Source organism: Erpetoichthys calabaricus, chromosome 3, assembly GCF_900747795.2.
Source record: "Erpetoichthys calabaricus chromosome 3, fErpCal1.3, whole genome shotgun sequence".
Taxonomy (NCBI): Eukaryota; Metazoa; Chordata; class Cladistia; order Polypteriformes; family Polypteridae; genus Erpetoichthys; species Erpetoichthys calabaricus.
In genome coordinates this window covers 261,331,374-261,357,375 of record NC_041396.2, presented here as the reverse complement: position 1 = coordinate 261,357,375, position 26,002 = coordinate 261,331,374, and the positions used below count along the sequence as shown (strand labels likewise).

At 38.2% G+C, this 26,002-nt stretch overlaps 1 protein-coding gene across 2 annotated transcripts in view; it reads right to left on the bottom strand.

The window, feature by feature from the left end:
- LOC114648870 (protein INCA1-like) overlaps nt 1-13,415 on the bottom strand; it is an 88,056-nt gene extending 74,641 nt beyond the window's left edge. For both annotated transcript variants that reach the window (XM_051924091.1, XM_028798154.2), the window contains exon 1: nt 13,304-13,415. The gene's annotated coding sequence lies outside the window, so the exon portion shown is untranslated. The remainder of the gene's footprint in view (nt 1-13,303) is intronic.
- Between the last annotated feature and the right edge of the window lie 12,587 nt (nt 13,416-26,002).

The window sequence follows — 26,002 nt, the reverse complement described above, 5'->3', positions numbered from 1 at the left end:
GGACTGACACTGCCCACCCCGATATAGACACTGGGAAAGAAAAATGATTCTAAAACCCTTATGAGAGACATTCTTAGTGTCAAATATTAACAGACCTCTCTAACCTAAGACTTATTTAGCAAGACAGGACAACAAAGCATAATCAACATCTGATTAGACAATTGTCCAACAAGCTTTTTACAATTCTTGATGAGTCCTCCTTACAATGCCAATCTGAAATCAAATCTCCTGGGTCAGTCAGGATAATGTAAACAGTCTTCATACCTGGTCATAAAACTCTTGTCTCTACCCAAACCATATTATGTGTTAAACTTTAGCATGAGTTTAGCTTCCCATTGTTCTCCTGTTGCGTCTTGAAGCTGGCCATAAGCACTGTGACTTTAAAATCATTCTAGCAGTGTTAATTGGTGCTGAAGTGAGCTGCCACAGGAAAATCTTTATTGCCATGTTTAATGTAAGACCTGTGTAAATTCATTCTTTGGTGCAGTGTTTGTCCAGTTCATCCCACGTACAGTCCAATGTTGGGGCATTTCATACATAGAACTGTGTAGACCAAATTAGACAATCTAAAGGAAAATTATCCCTTTATCCGATGTTCTTGTTGGCAGTATGGTATAATTACCAAATCTGTAGTGTACAGTATATGTGACCACATTCTTCACATATTTTCTGTAAACAAGGAGATGTACCATTTTCTGCTGGTTCACTCAGGAAACTTAGGACAATTAATTGCTGCAGGTTGGGTGGTTGTCTATTTGCCAGGAGGGGAGGTTCTGGAAATACATCTTTCAGCTTGTATTTAGTATGGGCTGATCGTCTAATGTGACATAATGAATGACTGAGACCATCTAGTCTGTGACTGGTTACTATTAAATCAAACAGTAGGAAGGACAGGCTGTGTACACTGGAGAGTTGATAACCAAATGAACCAATGAATGCTCATCTGGAAATACAATACATAAAATTTGAGAAATAAGGAACAAGCATGTTTTGAACCTCACAAACAAAAGAACAGCTTGTCTGTCTCTTGCCTTATATTGTACATACCACAGAATGGAAAAAAGACTTAAAGGGCAGAGATTGCTGCTGAATTCACTGCAGCTGTTAACCCTTCACATAGAGCTGCTCCATCAGGCAACATGCTGTTGGCTGTCAGAAAAAGAGACAAGCACAACTATGGTGGAAGATCGGTACTTGTTCAGTAAATGTGACACGAGTTGTGATTTTCAGTTGTGTAATTTGACATGGTTCAGCAACAAGATAAGGGACTGACATACCCACATGACAGAAAGTCACATAATGTGACAACGACTTTAGGTAGGATAGGTCTGTTAATATTGGGACACTAAAGATCTCTTACAAAATGGTTTTAGAATCATGTTTTGTTCCTAGTGTGTATATAAGTACAAGTAACTCCAGTTTCTTTATTACATTTTGCTTCAAGAAGGGGCCTGAGCTGCCTTAAAAGCTTGCATATTGTAATCTACTGAAGCAATAAAAGGTGTCATTTTGCTTCTCTTCTCATTGCATCCATAAATGACTAACATGGTACATCACTCTACTACTACATTCTGCCACTTGTATGCACTGGAAATTTTGCACAGAAACAACTCTGATGAAAATGCTTCTGATTACACTTGACTTGGTGTTATTTTACATGACCTGATGTTAATTTGGGGATATTAAGTGGAAAGGATTAGTGAGGTGGGATTCTAATGTTCTAATGTACTGAAATGTTTTAAACTCAGTTAATAATAGTTTTCTGAATGCAGCCTGAAACTATAACACTCAATGTCACTTCTAGTCTCTCATTCATATAAATAGGGCACAGTGAGCCTCTATTTATTTCACAAATAACACAACTGAATGAATTGTATTGTAGTTATTCCTGAATGGTTTATCGATATTATTTAGGAAGCTCTTCATCCTAAGTGACTTTCAAAATAGTCAAAACACATATAATACACTTACATAATTAAAAGGAAAGAACAAATTTAACAACTGACACAGAGTGCAAAAATTACAATTTGAACACAAAAAGCTCAGTATTACAGGTAACCCCAGAGCAAGTTGAAAAAAAACTTGCTTGAAGGAGCCCAAAGGTCAATCGATTTCATAGTTGTGTCATCAAATCTTCGACCATATGTCATGGACTAATTTTGGCATCAGGTTACTCTAGACACACTATGCAAAAATGCAGTATTATACTGATTTGGTCTGGCAACTCACATCCATGATCAGCCTTTTCACAATTTTAATAGGTACCTTCTTACTTCATTAGCAAAATTTACAGCCAGACCCCATCAAACTTTTTTTTTTCTGTTCCACTTTCATGCACTTTAATCTACAGGTACACTCTGAGCAGTTTTTCTAAATGCTTCTCTTGCATATTATCCCTCAATTAGTCTCCATCTTATGTGGTGGCTAGTTTGACATATAATACCTAAAACAATAAGGTGTAATTAAAAATATTCAGGTTGCCTTGATTAAAATATTGCTGCATCAGTAAAGGAGTAAAAAGGTAAAGAGATTATGCAGACCATGACTTGATACTGTGAGGATCCTGTAGGCCACACAGGAGTGCATTTCCAGGTAAGTCCACAAGTGTTGACTGCTTTTTTTTTTATTCTAAATGACACAGTACAAATGGTACCCTGCCGCTGCCCGTATGACACCTCCAAAATAATAAAAAAAGTCCACCATCAACATCCCTGCTCTTCTACTTCATTCGCTATTCTCACCCTGTTGTAGATTTCCTTACTGACCCATATTCCTACTGATCCTTGTCAGGACAGCAAACTATAAAAGTAGCCACATAAATAAGTGTAAATCCTTAAGAGTCACATGCAATGGCACCATGCTTTGCCACTTCTTTATATTGGTGGTATTTCTACAATACATGAAGTGCTTATGGCATTATTACATGGGTCTTTTTTGTAGCACTCAGCTGGTTTCCTGTGCAAAATGTCTGTGACGTGTCTTGCTGCAAGGCTGGCTGTGAGGAATGGAACCCTGGGAAAAGCACTTTTTATGAGGGTACAGGACAGTTGAGTGACAGGGATAAGTGCTCTCATGCACAACAGGCTGAGCGGTTTAAGACTTGCTCACAAACCATAATTCTACAGTGAAAACAAGATGGTGGTGCCAATGCTTCCTGTTTATAGGGTGTAGCTGGTTGAAATTTTGACGGCTCTAATATTTAAATAACAGCTGCAAAGTGCCACCAGGATTTGTTTTTTTTTTTATGTTTGTGTTTGTTCTCACTGTGGCCATTACCATAATAAAAAATGTATAAAAAAAAGCACAAATAAATGTACATGTGAAACCCAGAAAACAGCTGTGGGTAGTTACCAAAAGAACCAGATCACATATATAAGCAGCAGAAATGAGTTTCCTTTGCAGAACGTCTTGGGGTCAGCCTTTGAGATAGGATGCTCCTCCAAATCAAAAGGAGACAGTTGAGATGGTTTAAGCATCTGACTAGGATGCCTCCTGGATGCCTCCCTTGGACGGTGTTTCAGGCATGTCCAACAGGAAAAAGAACTCAGCACAGACCCCGGACACGCTGAAGAGATTATATTTTTTAGCTGGCCTGGGAATGCCTCGGTATACCCTGGAGGAAGCTGAAAAGGGACTGTGTGAGCATCACTACCTAGACCACTTCCTCCCAAGACTCAGACCCAGACCTGAATATAAGGCAAAAAATGGATGGCTGGACAGTATTTATCAGTATTCAGAACAAGCCTGTTCTGTCTGAATTAAAGTTTAAAGGGATAACTTTTTGTGAAAACAGACTATTAATGGTCTCATTGATAGTGTTTTGTACATCATATATAAATGGAAAAGTAGCCCCTAAATATTTTAACCCACATTTTTAACTTTGTAATGGCCAGTGCAATTTTCTGTGTTGTGCTGGGCTGGTAACAATACTTCAAGAGAGGCCCACTGAATTAACACGCTAAATAAAAGAACAGACTCAGTTATGGGATACACTCTGGACCCCCCGGAGGTAATAGCAAAGGAAAGAATTAAAAGAATTAAAACAAAAGTGAGTGCCATTATGAACAATGCTGAACATCCACTCTCAGACACATAACTCTGTGTACTTTCAGGCAACAAATCATTCAGTAGAAGTGTGTCTAGAAAAGTGACAAGGGATCCTTTAATAATAATAATAATACATTTTATTTATTTGTAGGCGCACTCAAGGACACCGAACAATAGATAAAACACAGATTATAAACAAAACTTAAATACAAAAATTAAAATCAGACAGAGCAATTGTAATTAAAGAGAAAACGCTTAAACAAATAAGTTTTAAGTTTAGATTTTGAAAAGTAAAAATGACTCAATATTTCTAAGCTCTGATGGTAGTGAGTTCCAGAGCTGGGTAGCAGAGCAACTGAATGCTCTGCTCCCCATAATGGTAAGACAGACAAGGGGGATAGTCAAGTGGATGGAGGAAGAGGTTCTAAGGGTACGGGAGGGAATGACAACATGCAGGAGGTCAGACAGATATGGAGGGGCGAGGTTGTGGATAGCCTTAAAAGTTAACAGAAGAATTTTGAATTGAATGCGGAACTTAACTGGAAGCCAATGAAGCTGCTGCAAAATGGGAGTGATATGGTGAATAGATGGGTTCTAGGAATGATGCGGGCAGCTGAATTCTGGACCAGTTGAAGCTTATAAAGAGATTTGCAAGAAAGACCAAAGAAAAGGGAATTACAATAATCCAGACGAGAAGTGACAAGGCTATAAACAAGGATAGCAGTGGTGTGGGGAGTGAGGGGCGAATACAATTAATGTTACGCAAGTGGAAATATGCAGACCGGGAGATGTTATTGATGTTGGACTGAAAGAATAAAGTACTTTCAAGGATGACACCCAGATGCTTAACCTGTGGGGAAGGGGAGATAGAGGAATTATCAATAACAAATGAAAAATTATCAGTTTTGGATAATGTTGATTTTGTACCAATGAGGAGAACCTCAGTTTTGTCACTATTTAATTTAAGAAAATTTGAAGAAAGCCAGAATTTGATTTCTGCTATGCAATCAATAAGTGAGGAGGGTGGAGAGGAAACAGTAGGTTTGCTAGTGAGATAGAGCTAGGTGTTATCAGCATAACGGTGGAAGCTAATGTTATATTTACGAAAGATATTGTAAAGGGGAATGAGGTAAATAATGAAAAGGAGGGGCCCCACGACAGAGCCCTGGGGCACACCTGAAGTAACAGCGGTTGGCTGGGATGTGAAAGTTTTAAGCTGAACAAACTGAGTGCGGCCTGAGAGGTAGGATCTGAACCAATCTAGTGGAATGTGGGTAATGCCAGTCGAAGATAATCTATTGAGAAGAGCAGTGTGACAAATAGTGTCAAAGGCTGTACTCAGATCAAGGAGAATGAGAATAGTAATTAAACCAGAATCAGCTGCCATAAGGAGGTCATTAGTAATTTTTATAAGTGCCGTTTCTGTACTGTGGAGGGGACGAAAACCAGACTGGAGCTGTTCATAAAAATTATTTTGAGATAAATGAGAATGAAATTGAACAGCCACTATTTTTTCAAGAATTTTGGAAATGAAGGATAGATTAGAAATAGGACGAAAATTACTGAAATTAGTCGGATCGGCACCAAGGGCCTCATGTATAACGCCGTGCGTAGAACTCACACTATAACATGGCGTAAGCACAAACGCGGGAATGTGCGTATGCACAGAAAAATCCAGATGCAGGAATCTGTACGGACGCAAACTTCCACATTCTTCCGCTACATAAATCCCGATCAGCGTGAAAAGTAACGCACGTGCATGCGCCTTCTGTCCCGCCCCAACTCCTCCCAGAATTACGTCTCTTTGAATATGCAAATCAATATAAATAACCTTCTGTGAAAAGACAATGGGAAAAGCACGGGGGAAAATATAAGAATTTCAGCGAATACCAAGTGGAGGCAAAGGAAAAACGTGCTATTTGTTGGTTTACACAGTGGTATAATCAACAAAAGGAAGTTGATCGAGTGACAGAGTGTTGGAGAAACTCGAAAGCTCAACTTCACAAAGTCGCACAGTGCCCAAAATAAAAAACAAGTCACATATCAAAGTCGCCGTTAAAAGGCGAGTCGTAGCCCACCCTCTTGAGTATCATATGAAAGCTTATTAGGGCACAGACAAAAAAAATAGGCACACAGTGGGGAAAAAAGCACGAAATGTCAACTTTAATCTCGAAATTTCCACTTTAATCACTTTAGTTTATTTGCCATTAAAGTAGAACATCATAAACTTCATCTTAAAATTATTTAATTTACTAGCTTCTCAAATCCCATTGTAACTAAAGTAGCACGTTAAATGCTTTGTTCTGTATTTGATCTTCTATGTGCTCTATGTGTGTGAATCACTACCTGCTTCTTAAACGGGCTTTCTCTTTCTCCGACAGGATACATAATCCATTACATTTGTGATATTACAGCTCTCTGAATAATTAAAATACTGAGATGTATACATGATATCTTTTTCATGCTGATAGGAGTTAAAGCATGTTATTAAACATGGGAACACGGTGGCGCAGTGATTGTTCATATCTCACGCAAGAGGCTTGCTGCGCCATGCGCGACCTTCGATGTAATAATTTATTACAGTAGTACTGTCTCTTTCAAACGTACTAACCTCCAATTCCTGTCCTTACTTTTCTTTCTCCAAATACCCAATCGCCACACAATCAGCTCTGTAATAGACGTGAAGCCATTTGTAAGCTTAGAACGCCGATTCTTCAAAACTTTTAAGGAACACTGAAATATCTTCGTAGTACATGTTTAATTATTCTATCCGTCTATCCTTCCAGTGTCCAGTGTCTATCCTTCTATCCGTCTGTATAATATAATCAACATATTTTGCTGCATTTCATCTTAAAAATGATATCATCATCATATGTAAATACGCGCTTTATAAAGTGGCGCAGGTTGTGCAATATTATAACTGTAGTGCAAGTTTACAGTGAGGTAATTGTACTTATAAGTACAAACAGTTCTACAAGGAGCACTTGATGAACTGATTGAGTGCGTTTATAGTTCTTGAGATGAAACGTTTTCTAAACCGCGAAGTCTGTACAGGAAAGTCTTTAAAACGTTTTGCCGTGGCTCAGGCAGCGTCTGCTTCAAGCTGTATACTGATAATTCTCTTTCCAATTAGCTGCTGCTGTGATTCCCCACTCAGATATAGTGATATAAATACTCCGAGTGGTGCAGTGAGAGTAACATGGAAAAAGATGATCTGCTGTGGCAACCCTTAACGGGAGCAGCTGAAAGAAGAAGAAGATGCATTGAGAGTAACAACGCTAAAGCAGTTATGGTATTTGGAATACTATGGCTATTCCCTGGAGCATTATATTGCTGCAGGTTAATTACAATCAGATGCATTACACTAATAAACAATATGCAGTGTATTTATAAAGCCGCATCAGGAATGTGGATCTAAGAAAGAAAGGGTGACCACACAGGAACAGTAGCACTGCTTTGACGCTGGGTGCCGCCAGTCTGCAAAACCGAGCGGAGAAATTGCATACGCCAGGGTATGAGGTACCGTGGAAATGTGCGTGGCTTTACGCCAAGTTTAGGTTTTATACATCGCAGTTTGAGTGTGGAAACGTTCGTACGCAACATTTCTGTGCGTACGCACCGTTTATACAGGAGGCCCCAGGTTTTTTCAGTATTGGGGTTATTGCAGCAGTTTTAAAAAGATGAAGAAACAGTACCATTACTGAGAGAAGAGTGGATTATAGCAGAAATAAGAGGGACCAGAGAGGGAAGGCAGGCTTTAACCAGAACTGTAGGGAGAGGGTCCAGTTGACAGGTGGATGGCTTAGACTTACAGACAAGATCTGAGATTTCTAAGAAAGTAGGAAGCTGAAAAGAGGAAAGTGAGTGAGTTGGTGGGTGAAATTCAAATGAAGTACTGGAGAAATCCGTGCCGAGAGACTGATGGATCTTCTGGATTTTTCATTAAAAAAGGACATAAGGGAATTGCAAAAATCAGTTGAGTAAAGGTGAGAAGGTAAAGAATCCGGGGGTTGTGTGATATTATTAAGCAGTGAAAACAACTTGGTGTTGCCTTCATTGGAAGAGATAATGTGAGTATAATAGTTAGATTTAGCCTGGGCAATACAGTCCTTGTAATAAAGTATATCGTTTTTGTACATCTCTTTGAGAGCCCAGTTTTTTTTATACAACCATTCAAGTTGCCGGCCTTTGGCTTTCAAAAGCCGAAGTTCAAGCGTGAACCAGGGAGCAGAACAGGAGAAAGAAACAGACCTAGTTTTTAATGGAGCAACAGAGTTAAGGATACCATTAAGTCCACTATTATACTGTGAGACCAGTTTTTCAGGAGTAGAAAAATTATGAATGTCCATAAGGGAATCAACACTAGAGGAAAGACAGTCTAAGTTAATATTCTTAATATTACGGAAAGACATGAGACGGGAAAGCTTAGTATTGGAAAGTGCAAGTTTAAAATTGAATGAAATAAGAAAATGATCATTTATGGGGAGTTCATCTGTAGTACAATCAAGCAGAATAACTCCAGAACAGCAAATCAAGTCCAAGATACTGTATGTAATTTGGAATGAGTGGGAACATCAGTATGCTGCTGGAATCCTAAACTCTCAAGGCAGCATGTAAAGTCTCTAGTAGTAGGTACATTGATATTATCCATATGTATATTGAAATCCCCCAGAAGTATTATGTTTGATGAAACAGTAGATAAGTGTGTAAAAAAAACAGCAAAGTCGTTCAGAAAGTCATTATTTGATTTAGGGGACCGGTAAACAGTTGCAAAAATAGTAGGAATACGTCCAGTTAATTGACACACAAGAGATTCAAAAGAACTGAAGGCAGGAACAGACAATGGCAGGACTTTCCACTTCTCACGATACATTAACGCGAGACCTCCTCCCCGGCCAGAGCCACAGGGTTGAGAGATGTAAACAAACCCCGGGGGAGTGGATTCGTTAAGTTGGAAAAAGTCATGAGGTTGTTGCCACATCTCGGTTAGACAGAAAAAGTCAAACTTACGATCAGTGAGGAGATCGTGGATGAGAAGCCCCTTGCTCATAAGTGACCAGATGTTCAACAGACCGAAGTTGACAACGGCCTTATCGCATTTAGCAACGGTGTTAGCTGACCGGGTCAACGTCTCTGCCTAAATTAATTGGAGGATGTCGAGAACTGGACCAGATAAAGTTTATTATTTTCGAACTGTCAGCTTGGATACTCCGGCGGGGGAGGAATACAATGTCCAGTTGGAGATACAGCCCAGTCAGTGGAGGCTCGGACAGGTGGAAGCGCAGTAGGAGGAGCTCGGCAGCTTACTGAAGCAGGCCTGTCACAGGTAGGATAGCGAGCTACAGGAGGGACCAAACAAACCCGAACCAAATAAATATCCTACCGGTCCACATGTTAATCGAAGACGCAGACAACTCAGATGTCCGGAGAACAAAGCCAGGTAAGTTTCAAAGCGGGGATAGGCTGAAAAATAGTCCATACACAGCCAAATCACCAGTCAAGGTAGAAATCAGTCTAGCTTTAAATGACTGAAAAATAAAACTCAACAAATAAACCTGGCCAAAATGAAATGAAAACAGTTGCTTAGTCCATTAGATTGTAAGTTAATCGTAAAAAAAGTTAAAAAAGATGAAAAGTTAAAAAGTTACCGGCGAGCAGTGGCAACCAGTCACGCCAGCGTTCACTCAACCGGAGCAATAAACCAACAGCAATAGGTCTGCATTGTGCATCACTAGGACTGGGACTGCCAAATCAGAAGTTATTTTTTTCTTTTTATATCTACTTTCTTTTTAGCCATTCTGATGTGTGTCCAGACCATAGTGTGTGCGTGTATATAATGTATATGTATTTATCCATTTATTTATGTATTTGTTTATTTAAAAACAAGATTCTGTAATTAGCCAAATTTTCCCTAGGGACAAATAAAGTTGTATCTATCTATCTATTATTAAATATATATTAAAATTAATAATTCTTTCATATGAAAAAGTCTGATATTAATTATTGCTTTAAATGAAAATCATAACATGTGGTATGTGTAAATAATTTTGATTTCCCCACCTGCCTGACCGCTGGTCAACTATGCTTTTAACTTTAACTAAAAACTCCATAATGAGACATGTACTTAATGAAGGAACTGATAAACAAGAGCATTTTGTCTTGGATGTCGATATTTAAAACTTGCAACACTTAAGGAATACCAGGCTTAGGTGCCTTCTTTGTAAGGTTTACTCTCCACAAATTAATGTAGGTATCTTGAGAAAGTCTAAACTAGCAATTCTCATACTCAGTGCTGAGGACCCCACATGACAGTAGGATTTTGTTCCAACCAATTTCATAGTGAGTCATTCCGACTTCTGATTTATTGTCTTTTTTCTCTTCTCTTATTCATAATTTAGAAAACCATACCAGTGTTTTACATGTGTAAAACAATTAGAAATATTTGTAGATATTATATATTTAAATTTGTAACTGTTTAACTGTTCTATTCCTATTAATATACCACTTTCTATGAAGTCTGCTCCCCCAATTATACCTTAATAATTAATAATGAGCAGAGGGGACACCCAGGCAAACGACACAGAATGCTGAAAGCTGCAACTACTTCAGCATCCAACCAACTAACATGGTCATTACTAAATAATGTATTAACACCTGCAAAAGCACAATGCCTAGCACAATGATGAAAATCTTAAAAATTAAGTAAAAACAATGAAAAAAATAACAACAATGAAAATTATTCCCATGTAAAATATAAAAAGGCACTGTACATTCTAATAAAAAATAGCAAACTTAGTTTCATAATTGCTGCATTGATTCAAAAACAAATTGGGAAATAGAAACCTGATTAATTAGGACAGAAGTCCAATTTTGGTTGGAACAAAAACCTGCTGCCACATTGGGTTCCCAGCTCTGAGTTTCAGAATCACCAGTCTAAATAAGTGCTGTAACATTGCCCAAACTGCCAGTAACATCACCAATAGGGATGATGACAATCTTGCTACTACTGCTGCTGAAATGGGCCTCATATTCTCCCAGAAGAACCAAACTGAGTAGCTACATTAAAAAATGCATAGATAAAACAATAAACGAAGCATGGATATCTCTGGAATATCAACCTCAACAAATATGGTGATATTTCATACAGATTAATCTATACAACAAATAAAATTTTAAACAAAAGAATAGACATCTATTTTAATCAGCCATAGCACAAGCTAAATCAACGTGAGTAAACCTTTTTCTATAATTAGTCAATGATAAATTTAAATGTGCACTCGGCATTATCATTCTATTACATTATAAAACATTGCAGAAGTATCTATTCAAAATAAGTTCATTTTTTTAACCTTAATTTTTATTTTAAGCTTCTGCTTTCAACAGTTTTGAAGTTAAACCTGCAACCTGCAGCTGATCAGCCCTGCAAGAGGGCACAAACATAAAACAGGTATACATTGAAAAAATGCTCCGAGTACTTCGTATGATTTTTTCTTAAATATCTTTTTGGGTGCTGAATTAAATCAATTTTTCTCCATCACATAACATTTTTTTACAAAACATTTTGAGCCTGTCAATTTTATTTTTTCTATTGCACTCTAAGTAATTACATACCAATATTTATTTTGAATTATAATTTGCTTGAATTTCATATTTTCTCATATTAAAATCTATGTTTCAAGCAAAACCACCATTTTATTCACTAAGGTTAAAATACAGCTGAAAGTTCTGTGTATTTTACTGGGTCAGGAGTCACGGCATACACAATTCCCATGTTTTCTCTGTGAGTGGAACAGTACAACCTAGAATTTATATCTGGTTCTGAAAATAATGGCCAATTAGAAAAAAGGTGCAGCTTGGTGCTAAAAACATCATCAGACCTACAGTAGCTTGATGGTTTCAGATGAAGTGCTGCTGCCACTGCTTTATATTAGATTTGATTTAATGAAGGCAGTTTGTCAAAGCTCTATTAAAAGATGGAGCCTGTATCTACTTGTAGCGAAGGTTTCCAGGTTTGTCTGAGTTGAAATTGAAAGAGGGCATTTTTGCTAAACCTGATATTAGAAAACTGAATCTGAACAAAAATCTTATGGTGTGATTAGCAACCTGGACCAAGAGGCCCGAGTATCATTCAAAGATGTTTTTAGGAAACAATAAAAATCCAAACTATAAAGAAATTGTGAAAAATATATTGGTTAAGTTTATGGAACACTGTTGCAACATGAGTCTCAAAGTTCACTTTTTGGATTCAAATTTAGAACTTTTCCCTGAATATCTTGGTGAGTGAAGAGAAAGATGAAAGATTCCATCACCATCAGGGCATCAAGTACAAGGAAGTACGGTACCAGGGACTTCAGTATGATGGCAGACTACAGGTAAATGATTTACACAGACACACCAGAAAAACTGTACAAACAAGGGGCCACCAAATTAAATTCTATCATAAAAACAAGAAAGTGTCAAATGTCAATGAACATGTATTTTCTTTACATATATGTTTAAAAAATATGACTAGATATTTTAATGTTAAATTGATTTAGAAGGACATTGTTTACATGCAAAAATTACTTTTCATTTCAGTTTTGTAATTAAATGTGACGTAATAAAAACATTTTATTGTATTTATGAATGCAAATAAAAATAATTCATAATTACAATGTTTTAAGTGTATAATTTGGTAACCCTGCGAATTCGTACAGGCTTAGGATAGCCTACGTTTACTTCTAGCAGTTTGCTCAGGATGATGTTGCGGTACTATTAAATGCACAAAGATAACATGTGACAACACCTAAAAGAAACTTATCGATAGATTACAGCAAATATAATTATTACACTTATTTTCTATCCAAAATAGAGTTGACTCGACCAGTTTCTGTTCAGAGTAGGGCTGCACTTTTTATTACACGAACGATAATTGTGTGAAGCAATAACAATAAATGGGTGAATATTTGCAGATGTTTGAAAATCTTGGATTTGCCTTAACATTTCGTTTTTGTGTCGCGCATTTAGTATCTCAGGAAGTCTAACCTAATGAAATGAAAAGCGTGTCTAGTTTAAGAAATATATATTTCAAGTATGAAAGCAAACAACACTTTACACAGGTAGGCGGCGTTGTTGAGATATTGGGCGTTTTAACTTCATCTTCAAATAATAACAATATTAAACGAAACTTTTTTTTTAACTAATCTTGTTCCTGAAACATAATCTTAGTTATTGAGTACAAAAACCTTCTGTGTGGTGTATAATGGCTTATTTTTACCTTTTCGATAACAGCACACTTCCGACCACAGGTTAGTGTTTACATATGGCGGTAGAACGCGATCGTGTGCTGCGCTCCCTTTTCAGGCCAATAGGGTGACAAACAGAGCAGACTACGGAAAGTGACAAAGTCCAAGAAATACCGAGAGCCGGTCTGTATAAACAGGAACGCTTATCGGTTATTTTGGAGACTTTTTACAAAATTGCTAAAATACCTGTTGTAAAAAAACAGTATAATATAGAATTTATTTCTAAATGTATTATCTTTGCAATCGAGAACACCAGTAACGAGGAGGACTTTAATAATACATAAAACATCAGAGATTCCTCTCCTCATATAAATTCTTATTGTATTTATGGTTAAGTGTTGTGTATTTTACTATTATTGTATACGGCTGATGCTTTATCGATTTACAAAATCAAATTATGTAAAACATTTTTATATTTTTAAGGATGGAACACAAGCATGTAAAGTGGCTTAGCCATGGTCATGCAATTAAATATATAGTGCTTTATCCACTACCTCATGCTCCCAGTTAATACAGCAGCCTCTTAGACCTTCTTAGATAATTGTAATGCTTATTAGCCTCATAGTTGAACAGCTTGAATTAATAAATGTTTTTTTTAATTATTTCAGAAAAAGCCCAAAATGTGATTTTGCAACATTTTGATTTTTAAATGCTCAGCTGTTAAAGGAGTAGCCTACTATATGTCATTAATGCCATTTTTTAAAATGTTAGGATGGAAAGAAAATAGTTGATAACAGCCAAGTCCAGTGAGGTACACTGCAGTCTGATTATGTTCATTGCTTTGATAATCGTTGTGTCCCTTTGGTAATCATTTTATTGATCTTGAATATTGACAGTATCCATCCATTTATTTTTCAGTCAGCTTATCCATTTCAGAGTTAGAGGAGACAGATGCCTATCTTTTCAGATCAGAAAGAATGCCAACACAAACACAACAGCAACATGCAAACTCCACAGTGACACTATATGGAAGATGTAGAACCAGAATGCTGGATCCGTGAGGCAACGGGGCTAATCACTGTGTCAATTTATTGTCTTAATTATAAAATCTTTTCATAAAAGTATGTTTCATTATGGGCGACACAGTGGCGCAGTGGTAGTGCTGCTGCCTCGCAATTAGGAGACCTGGGTTTGCTTCCCGGGTCCTCCCTGCGTGGAGTTTGCATGTTCTCCCCGTGTCTGCGTGGGTTTCCTCCAGGTGCTCCGGTTTCCTCCCACAGTCCAAAGACATGCAGGTTAGGTGGACTGGCGATTCTAAATTGGGCTTGGTGTGTTTGTGTGTGTCCTGCAGTGGGTTGGCACCCTGCCCGGGATTGGTTCCTGCCTTGTGCCCTGTGTTGGCTGGGATTGGCTCCAGCAGACCCCCGTGACCCTGTGTTCGGATTCAGCGGGTTGGAAAATGGATGGATGTTTCATTATTTATTTATTTTTCCTTAAATTGAACTGAGACTTGAAATTGACCAAACAAGGCAAAAAAAATTACCGGAATATTTCAGACTGCCTATTCTAGTATACAAAAGTGTTAAAACCATTAATTGGAAGAATTTTAAAACAAAATATGAATGCATCCATGGAGTAGGATTATTTTAGAAAAGATGTTACTTAAATAAGAAAGAGGAAGCAACTTTCTCTACAGGTGGCATTGTCTTCACTGTAGCCTTAGTAGTACAACACTCTATGAAAGCAGTAACAACTCTCCAGCTCCAATTCGGTGGTTTAATGAAAGAGCTAAAGGTGTTGTAAACAAGAGAAGCTCTCCAGTATGGACACTCAAAGGACCTGAGAGTAACATTGGCTGGTACTGAGGTGCAAACAGGCAGGAAATGGAGGGCTGACAAAGCGTTGGAGGAGGCAGTGTCATAGCTGAGGGAAAAGACTGTTGAGAACTGTGGCAAAAGATTCATCAGGCCTTGGCTACTTCCCCAAAATTCAGATTGACAAGGGCCATGGCAAAGAGCAACACCGGCTGATTCAGGAATAAGTGTGAGTAAGTGTGGTGGAGGAAAGAACAAACAGGGTAGTGGGATTTAGACAGCTGCAACATGGACTAGGTCGGAGAGAGCACTACAGTACATAATTACCTGGTCTAACATTTGGCAGGCAGATTTCCATCATGTCCAGTTCCTTGACCAAGCCATTAATGACACCCTAAAAAGCTCAGAGAATCTTCACATCTAAGGAAAGAATGACAAACCTTCCTGGCCTCAGTGATCTGAAAGAGGTGAAAGAGAATCTCTGAAACACCTTCTATGCAGCTACCAAAAATTCCTTGGGGAAGACATATATCTCTGGCACCCTTACCAGGTGCTCAAGGCAGTTGCTGACAGATTAGCCACAGCCATTAACACCAGCAAACATCAACACCCTCTAGGATGACCATTGCTTTTGTCAAGGCTAAAGAAAAAACACACAGCCAGTAATACACATTGGTCTGCTATCCACAGCTTCTAACTGGCAGCTCAAAGTGGACCTGTGCAAAAGACTGAGATTTCCAGGGCACAAAATTGTAACAACTTTACATCCAGACATGATCATCTTTTCAGAAGCTGTCAAGCAACTGATCATGCCAGGGCTCACAATACCCTGAAAAGAGCGCATTGAGGAAGCAAATGAAAGAAAGCATGTCAAGTACCAGGAACTGGTAGAGATATATCAGAATGAAGGCAGGCATACTCACTGTGAGCTAGTAGAGGTGGGCTGTTGGAGATTTACAGGACATTTACTCTGCAGAGCATTCAACCTGCTGCCTAATATGGTGGCTGCAAAGAGGGTAGCCATAAAATTCATGTTGGAAGGTGCAAAGAAAGCCACTAGGTGTGTTTGGATTAAGAGGACAGATTTGTGAGCTATTGCTGCTGCAGTGCAGGTTGGATACAATCAACTCCACCTGGGTCACCTGGGTGATGGTTAATGATGCTGAAAGACCCAAAACACCCAATGATCCCAGGTAACATCACTGATGATGCATTACAGCACATTCAGAGGATGTACTGCATCTTGAACTTTGAACCTAAAAATATATAATTAAAGTACAATTTACTGTTCTGATACTCTGAGAGTTGTAGCCAGCATGACCTGTGAATGTAAAAAGTCAGCTAAATGTGACTAACATTTTCACAGATAACAGATCAAGATTTTTACACAGAAAAACAAAGAAATTTCTCTTCTCAGTTGCATAAATAGCAACAAAATTAAAAAGCACATAGAAACAATTCTGAATTAAAAAAAAATTAAAATAGCTGTTTGATAAAGCAATCTGACATAGGTTTTGTATAAAAATACACATCATACTTAATGAAAACACTCTCTATGGTCCAAATTTTTTCTACCTGCAATTTTTTTAGTAATATGGTACAGGATACTAAAGAATTTCTTGAGTGTTTTGTGTGGGTCTTCAAGATGACCTTTCTTCCTAATTTAATGAGGGTGAGGACTGTATGTTGATGGCTGTCCTTAGCTGAGATGTTTCCCAGTTTTTTCATCATCACCCCCTAGGCACATGCTTGTCTTTCATATCAGATCCATTAATTTTGATTGCATGGCTGGTAACCTGCAGAAGTTTTTCAAATTTTGCTTTGTCAGGCCACAAAACCAGTCAATGAACCTGAAAGTGATGACAGATCACATGTGATAAAAGGACAGCAGGATGTTCTTTTCCACTTTGATCAGTCTGAGTCTACGGTGAAAAATTAAGTGTTAATTGCATTTAGGTTAATGTTTAAATTAATATTACAATTAAGAATATAATAGATACAACTTGGTAATTACAGCTATTCATCATAATTTCTCCTGTAACTCTTCTTAGAACTATGACAGTTGAAAACACATTTCTGACTGTTAGTTAAAGACCATTTCTTTAGTGTTTTGGACATTCAAAAAACATGGTTCTTTTTGCACCAGATCACTAAACAGTTCACTTGAGTTAAGTAATGACTTTCATGTTCCCCAGGCATGTTTCCTATTATTATTCTGTAATTTACACATCTGTAAATGGAACAATGGTCAGTTTTTGTATCTCAGGTCTGCAGTGTGTAAATAATAAGGGAGACAGAACACAACCTTAAGATGCCTCTACGTTTCACCGAATGCCATTTGAAAAAGTGTTGTGCATATACAGTGATGAAATATATAGGATAAACACCTAGTATGTGAGGAATGATAGTACTAAACACAAAAGAGAAATGCAGAATTTGTGGTCTGACATAGGAACTATGCTTACCAAGGAAGAATAGATATAATGCAATATGTCCCGTACACTTCTGTTTGCATAGTAAACAAATTCTTGTTATCATGAAAGAGCTAATCTCCATCACCTATAAAACAAGAAACATTTTTAAGTAAAGGAACGGTCACTTAGCTCAGCTCAGCTTTCTTGATCCTGTTCACCTTGGAACTAGGAAAAACTGAAATATCCAAAGATAAACCCATGCAGGCTCCATACAGACAGTACTTGGAATCCAAATTTGTACTCAGGGTTCTGGCCTGTGAGGCAGCAGCACTAATCACTGCTCCTTTGTAGTACACAGCCCTGTGTGAAATTTACTCTGTAGAGCACTACAATGATCTGCTCATTCCTTACTGAAGAACTTAATGTAAAGTAGCAGCTTGGTTACTTAATATTACACTTGTTTGGTTACCTAATACTTAGGTTGTTTCAATATTTTATCCTGATACTTTTTAAAAGTAGTCAAAGTTTCTGCTTCAGTTATGTGACTCAGTAGTTTGCTCTAGATTCTCACATTCCTAAAGTGTATAAAAAAGTGCTTCCTGGCTTGTGACTTAAATGTCCTTTCCCATAATTTCCACTGTGGTCCTTAACCACCTGATTCATTGTTTATTTGAAAGAAGCCTGCTGGATCAGCTTTTTCAATGTCTTTAAGACTTATGAGGGCCAACAACCTCCATCTAGCCTTCTCTGCTCAGGATTAGCGAGATTTATTTTCCTTATCATATCAGAGCAGTACAGGCTTTTTAGTTCTTAGATGCACTTGTTTTCTCTTTTCTGCACATCCTGTAGTGTTGCTATGTCCATTTTGTTGTGTGGTCACCAGAACTGCACACAGCACTCCAGATGTGATCTCACTAGCACATTAAAAGTGTATGATGTTCTTTGGTTAATATTCAACATTTTATTTGCATTTTAATTGCTTTTGCATATTGCCTAGACAATTAGAATGTTTCCTAAATATAAACATTTCAGTCGTTTTCATTGCTTACTCTAGGCCATCATAATTAATGTTAGTTTTGCCTACATGGATCACTTTACACTTTTGTACATTAACCTGAATTTTTCAGTTGTTTTGAAATTGTCTACATTATTTCCCTGGTATCTGGTATCTCTCCTAGTTTAGTCAAGTCAAGTCACTTTTATTGTCACATCACTTAACACTGATGTACAAGTGAGTGAAAAATATGTGTGAAAGGCCCACAGTAGTACAGCAATATTAACACAATACAGTTAGTTATACACTGTGGGGTACAGCCCTGACACAGACAGGCAGACACCATAGGTACAAAGCCCAACACACATTTATTGTACATACTATTTACAAAGTTACAGCATACAACCCACTTTCACCCCAAAGTCCAGGCCTCTCAACCAATGCCTTCTTTTCTGGTCCACCTCCACTCCTCTCCTCCCGAGCTCCGTCTTTCTTCCTCCCGACTCCAGCCATGGAATGGAGGGAGGCAGCCACTTTTATAATCACCCGGACGTGCTGCAGGTGCCTCCCAATGAGTGCTAGCCGGCACTCCCTGATGTGGCGGAAGTGCCGGCAGTGCACCTGGAAGCACTCCATGTGTCCCTGGCCTTCTTCCTGAGGGCCAGAGCTCCTCAGGCATTGGGGCACCACCTGGCGGTGACCATGCGCCTGTATAGGGTTGAGCGTCTAAGCTCTGTTCCCGTGGTCCCCAAAGCCACCAGGGCGGTCGCCTCCTCATGGTCTGGAGGAGGCGTGATCCCTCCTCCGGTCCTACTGGGCGTCCCGGCTGGGTACCACCCCCAGCCGCTTGCCACAACACTTATACATGTAATTATATATTTAAATATGAATTCACTAATCACATGTTTTGCAAAAATAACATATCATAAGTAAACACTTAGACATACCTAACTTTGTACTCTATACAATACACACTAACAACACAAAAAGATGTGGTGCAATGGAATGCATGAACAATATATCAGCAGCATGGATGTGTGCTTTATGGGACATGGTGTTGATAAGGGTAAGTGCCAGTCACTGTACAAAGTTCAGCATCAGCTTTTTTTTCACTTAAGGAATATAGCAAAAGTTAGATCTCTTATAACTTTGGTGGATGCTGACAAATTACTTCACAATTTGTTTTTAGTTGACTAGATTACTGTAATGCACAGGACTACCCAAAAAAGGTATCAATCGGTTGTACCTACTGCAGAATGCAGCTGCCTGATTCTTAACTAGGAAAAGAAAATCCAAACACATCTCTCCAGTTTTGATATTATTAATGGTTACCTGTGCCATTCAGAATTGACTTCAAAATAGTGCTAATGGTTTACAAAGCCTTAAATAATCTCACTCTGTCCTATATTTTGGAATGTCTGTCACCTTACACTCCAAATCATAACCTTAAATCTTCAAATGAGTGTCTGCTTATAATTCCAAGAGCTAAACTTGATGAGGCATCTTTCTACGGTTATACACCTAAAATCTGGAATAGTTTACCGATAGAAATTCACCAGGCTAATACATTGGAGCATTTTACAAAAACTGCTTAAAACCCATTATTATAACATGGCTTTCTCATAACTGCATTTTAGTATACCTCTGATTAACCATATTTGCATTGAATTATCATTTTCTCCATGGCTCCGAAATCTATATTAATCCTTACTTTTTTCAGTCACCACCACCTGATCAAGGCACTTTGCAGTCTTTTCATCGATGAATTGAAGGCAGTATCCCAGATGTTCACATGACCATCATCATCATGTGATGTATGAAAACCATGAGGACTGATTTAGATCATTTATGTTAGATAGAATGCCCAGTAGGGGATGGGTGGTCTTGTGGCCTTGGCACCCCTGCAGATTTTCTTTTTCTAGTCCATCAGGAGTTTTTTTGTTTTGTCTTTTCTGTCCTCCCAGCCATCGGACCTTACTTTATTCTTTGTTTATTAGTATTGCTTAATCATATTTTTGTTTTTTATAAACTTTTTTTCTTCATCATGTAATGTACTTTGAGCTACACCATTTGCATGAAAATGTGCTATATAAATAAATGTTGTTGATAGTAGAAGTTGTTCCGAAGACTGCTGGTGCAGGACTTGTTGCTACAGTATTGTCTGCCTGCACAGTATTGTCTGCCTGAAATATGCCAAGAAGAAAAAGGCATTGTTGAGCCTTTTTTGTGTGAACAGTTCATGTGAGGTGTTTGGTGATATGTACACCAAGGAACTTAAAATCTTTCTCCACAGTAGTCCCACTGATGGTCAGAAGAGAGTGTGTGCCTCCTTGGTTTCTGAAGTCCACTATTACTTATTCAGTTGTGGCTAAATTGAGGGAGAGGCAGTTTTCCTTACACTAGTAGGTCAGGTCTCTAATTTACATTAGTGTAATCTGTAAATTTCACCAGTTTACTAACTATATAAGAATCATGGTATTTATATGAATAGAAATAGTACCAGCCTAAGCATAGATTCCTAAGTAGATACAAGGGAAGTGACTGAAGTGGGGTCCTTGTTGTTTACATCTCAATACTTCAGCCACAACATCACATTCCCTAAAAAAATATTTGTTCCTACCATGGTTTTGAACTTGTACCTTTTGCTCATACCTGATCATCTCCACACTATTTAAACTTATAAAGCTTTTGTAAATGTACCCTAGCTTTGCCAGAACCATAAAAAATTAGCTAGAGTCCATAATCTCTTTTAGTTATATGGCATCTGCAATCTTTGAACTGCAACGTTTTACAATCTCTAAATTTTTCAGTAGAACTAGACTACAAAAAATAAACAAATCGTATTCTTGGCCTGCATGCTAGGATAGTGATTAGTGTATCCTGCACTGAGTGGCTGTTTGTGTGGGTTCTCCATATTCTTTCTATGTCGGTGTGGGTTTTTCTTCCAGGTACTCTGGTTTTCTGCCTACATTCCCCCAAAGATGTGAGTGTGTTTTGCTAATTGGCCCAGTCTGAATATGACTGAATGAGAGTGGGCCCTGCAATGGATTGGTAATCTGTCCAGGGCTTGTTCCTTACCTTGAAACAGATAATGTCCAGATAGGCTCCAGTCTCCCACAAGCCTCAGTTGTATTAACCATATTTGAGAATGTTACATTATATATTATTGACCTCATTTTGTTTTTCTTTGTTCCTCCTTGGCTATTCTCTTGCTGCTTGCATGCAAATGTTTGCATTATTACAAATGTATAAATACTGGAGGTGTGATGGCGCAGAAGTAGTGCCGCTGCCACATAATAAGGAGACTTGGTTTGTATGTTCTCTTTGACTCCACGTGGGCTTCCTTCGGGGTGGTCAAGTTTCCTCTCACAGTACAAAGACATGCAGATTAGATAATTTGCCATTGCTAAATTAGCACTAGTGTGAACATGGGTGTGTATGTGTGCTTACCCTGTAATGGACTGACACCCTATCCAGGTCTTCCTCCTGTCTTGAGTCCAGTTCTTGCTGGGATAGACTCCAGCTGCCAGGTGACCCTGTCCTGGATAAGTGGATTAAGAGAACAGAAGAATATACTGGTTGTAATTTGGTTAATTTGTTTTCCACTTTTATTATTCATCTCTCTTGGTTTCAAAAGCATCCCAGTTAATTCTATTGGTACTGTGTGTAATTATATTGCCTGAATATTTTTTGACCTGGCTTGATTGATGTTTGTGTGGAGACTGCATTTTCTCTGTACGTCTTATTCTTATTGTCAGCAGCATGAGGCTTAATCTCACCTTCAGAGGTGGTTACTCACTCCGACCACACTCCGACATCAACTCCAATAAGTAGACCTTTGGCATTGCCATGATATGACTACAATTCTGGACCATCGTGTAGCAGAAAAGCCTTGGAAAGCAAGGTAAAGGAATGCTGTTTTACTATTACATTTCATACTCAAAAGAACAATCAATAAACAAGCCATAGGTTACAATAGAGGCAGGCAACAAAGAACTGGTAAAAGCATCCAAAAACATTACAGTAAGGCAGAATTTCAAAAGTAAGTAAAATTCATAAACACTTAACACTAAAATAATTACCAGCCAAACTATAGCCTTTGCAGAGGCACGAGTGGACAATGTTATAATAAAGAGTTCTAGTTTTCTGTCCATAGTGGATTGCCTGTAGCTTACTTTTAATGATGCCTTCTGCATGACTAGAATAACTAAGGCATAGAAAACGAATGGGTGTTCTCCTGTTGCTTTTCTTTGATACATTTTCAGATTTGTAAATTACTTATACCTTAAAGTAATTTTTTAATAAAATTATGTATCTTTGTAAAGGATGTTTTTAAAATCTTACTCCTTGCATTTAAACTGGTCCTAAATGTAGGTATTTTTTCAGTTTATTTTTAAAAGGCAATTCAGATCTAGCATTCTCTAAGAGATGAGTGTTACTTTATCGTCCTCACAGGTGGCGCAGTGGTAGTGCTGCTGCTTTGCAGTAAGGAGACTGTGGAAGATTGTGGGTTTGCTTCCCGGTTCCTCCCTGTGTGGATAGTGCTTTGAGTACTGAGAAAAGCGCTATATAAATGTAATGAATTATTATTATTTGGCATCTGTACATCTGTTCCGGCATGAATGAGAGTAGGTGTAAGTTTAAGTGTGCCTTGTGATGGATGTGCTCTCAATATAGGATTATATACCTCTCTGTTCCAAGCACTACTGGGATAGGCTCCTGTTAGCAAACTTGAACTGGTTACAAAATGGATGGCTAGTTAGCTAAAATAGAATTGCATTTTGTATTTTTGTTTGTAGGTGATTTGCCCTGCCACAGCACTTTGAAAATAATTTTATCCCAGTCTGGTGTGTAAAGTATAGCATTCAGTTACTCTAATTGGCATTTGCCTCTATGAGTAATTATGCAGTATGTTTTGTGCAAACAAATCCACAGATTGTATAATAACACTGTACATGTATTTTTTATAAAAGGCTTTCCTTAAATGATCCACCAAAATGTAAAAGTCCTTATGAACTATATATTTATGGGCCTTTCACATGAGTTCATGAGAACCTACAGTATTGTTTTTGTTGCAAGTTCTTTTTTTTCCTTCTACCCACATCATTTGTTATTTCAATTTAGGGTTTTGGGTGTATAGACTTAAAATTTTCCAGTAAATTTAGGTTGATGATATGCTGCGAAAGTAATGGAATTCAAATGTATCACCTTATCGGCTTTCCAGCTGTGCCTGATGTTCTCTCCTATTAAAGTTAAAGCACTACATTCCCATTAAAACTGACAGCCTCTGAATTGTTTCAAGAATCTCCTTATTACTCTATAATAAATGATACACTTAAGAACACTGGTTGAAAGCATATCTTCATGCAAAATTCTGTGGGAGTGAAGAACAAACTACCAATGCATATACTTAAATTGGAAACTATGACAAATTTTAAAAAGTATCTGGGTGAGACACAGCATTAGAATAAGTTAGCTATTATGTAACCAACCAAGCTTGAGGGACTGAAAGGTCTCTCATTGTTTTTTATGTTTTTTTTTCTGTAACATCTTAAGTTTCTATGCTCTTTTGACCTTTTGATAACATTTCCCCAGCCAATTCACAATCAATCATCCAATGCTGTAATAATAATCTTTGTGGGTTTATTTTTGTCTGTTATTACAGAAAGTGTGCTGTCATGCTATTTATGTGAGAAATATTTTTAAAAATGAGTTACCTCTTCTACCTACATAAAATATGACACTAATATAGGAACACTTTATGTCAAATTTAGGGAAATTTTATGTCACATGTACACTCTCATTCCTAGAAAAGTCGATTGTTTCTTTCAAAGTAGCTGAAGACTAAACAACAGGAGTATCATTTTTTTCATTCTTTTTTGCATTATTTTTTATAACTTAACCTGTAATGTTTGATTAAAAACAGCAATTCTTTTTTGGCAAAAAGCTTCCTTATAGTGAGATAACAGTTGTTTTAATTTAATCATATATAACAATAGGCAATAGTAATGAATATTACATTATTCATAGATTACAAAAAAGAACATCAATGTTTTAGTTAAAAGATCTTTTAATAAAAATAATTACATATCACTTTGGTTGTGACTCTCTTTACAATTTATTTCATTCCAACGCAGTTTTGTAAACCCATTTTAGTTTTTGAATCACATGATCACATTTGATGTTTTGCCAGATTATTCACATTATTCATATTATACCCTGAAAATGATATTTGAAGATATATTTTTCCTGTTATTAAGTAAAGTTAATGGATCCTCCCAGATTTATCCATTTTTCCTCTCATATCCAAAATACAGAACCATCTAATGCTGAGTCCTGCTCTGCAATTGCATCCCAGAAATGAATTAAGTGGTTGTGATGATGAATAAATGGGTAGAAAGTTCAGACCCAACATAAATTCCAGCTAGAACCTGCAGTTTTGTTTTGCTTTGTCATGGACGCCAAGCATGGGCTGATGTTCTGGCCAGGATAGTTTAGGGTTCCTAACCCACTCGGGAGGCCGCTTTAATGGAAGAACAAGGGGAGGCCACTCCCATAGACTATTTGCTCCCCAGATACAATAGGTAACAGTCTCCCTGGGTTACGGTGCCTCCATGGATACCTGCAGGGCTGGCTGGGAATTGCAGTCCCGTTAGACAGGCCTGCTGGGCTCCATGGTTGCTGCCAGGTGGAGCTGCAGGGACAGGCTGTGCCTACTTTTAGGAACTTCTGCCTGGAAGTGCTTCCAACATGCAGTGCTGTAACACCAGAAATACTCCCGGGACTGGCATAAAGAGGCTCACACATCACCTCAGATAGTCAGAGTTAGGAGGCAGAGGGCAAAGCTCACCTGGTGGAGAGGAAGGAGAAGAAGAAAGAGGGAGAGAAGAGAATTGTACTTGGGACACCCCTGCTGCATCTGTTCCAAGGGGAGCAGCCATGGACGGTTCAATACCTCCCCCGGGACGCTTTGTGGCAGCCTCCCTGGCAGATGATGATTCCCCAACCTGGCTCATGGCTCCATAGGAGATGGAGTCCTCCACAGCCTGGTTGGGGGCTCGGATGGCCGCTAGGGGGAGCTGCATGGAGTCTGCAGCCCGGCTGGTCGAATCTTCAGCCCCACCCGGAAGTGCAATTAGAGCACAATTAAGCACCTGGAATGCTTCCGGGTGGGTTATAAAAAAAGGGCCAGCCACCACCATTCAGGGAGCCAGAGTTGGGAGGAAGGAGATGATGCTTGTGGAGGAGTGGTGGTGAAAAGGAAGGATTATTGTGTGGTGTGGAAAAGAGTGCTTTTGGGACTGTGTATTGCCTGTGGGTCACGGGGAAGACGAGCACCCACGGGTGTAGAGAAAAATAAAAGTCCTTGTGCTTTATACGTGCCTCTGTGTTCTTCTGTGCTGAGTCGGGCGCCTATATAGCGCCTTTTCTACAATATATATATATAATGTGTGTGTGTGTGTGTCTCACCTGCAACCATCTGACAAAATACTAAAATTAATTATTGGC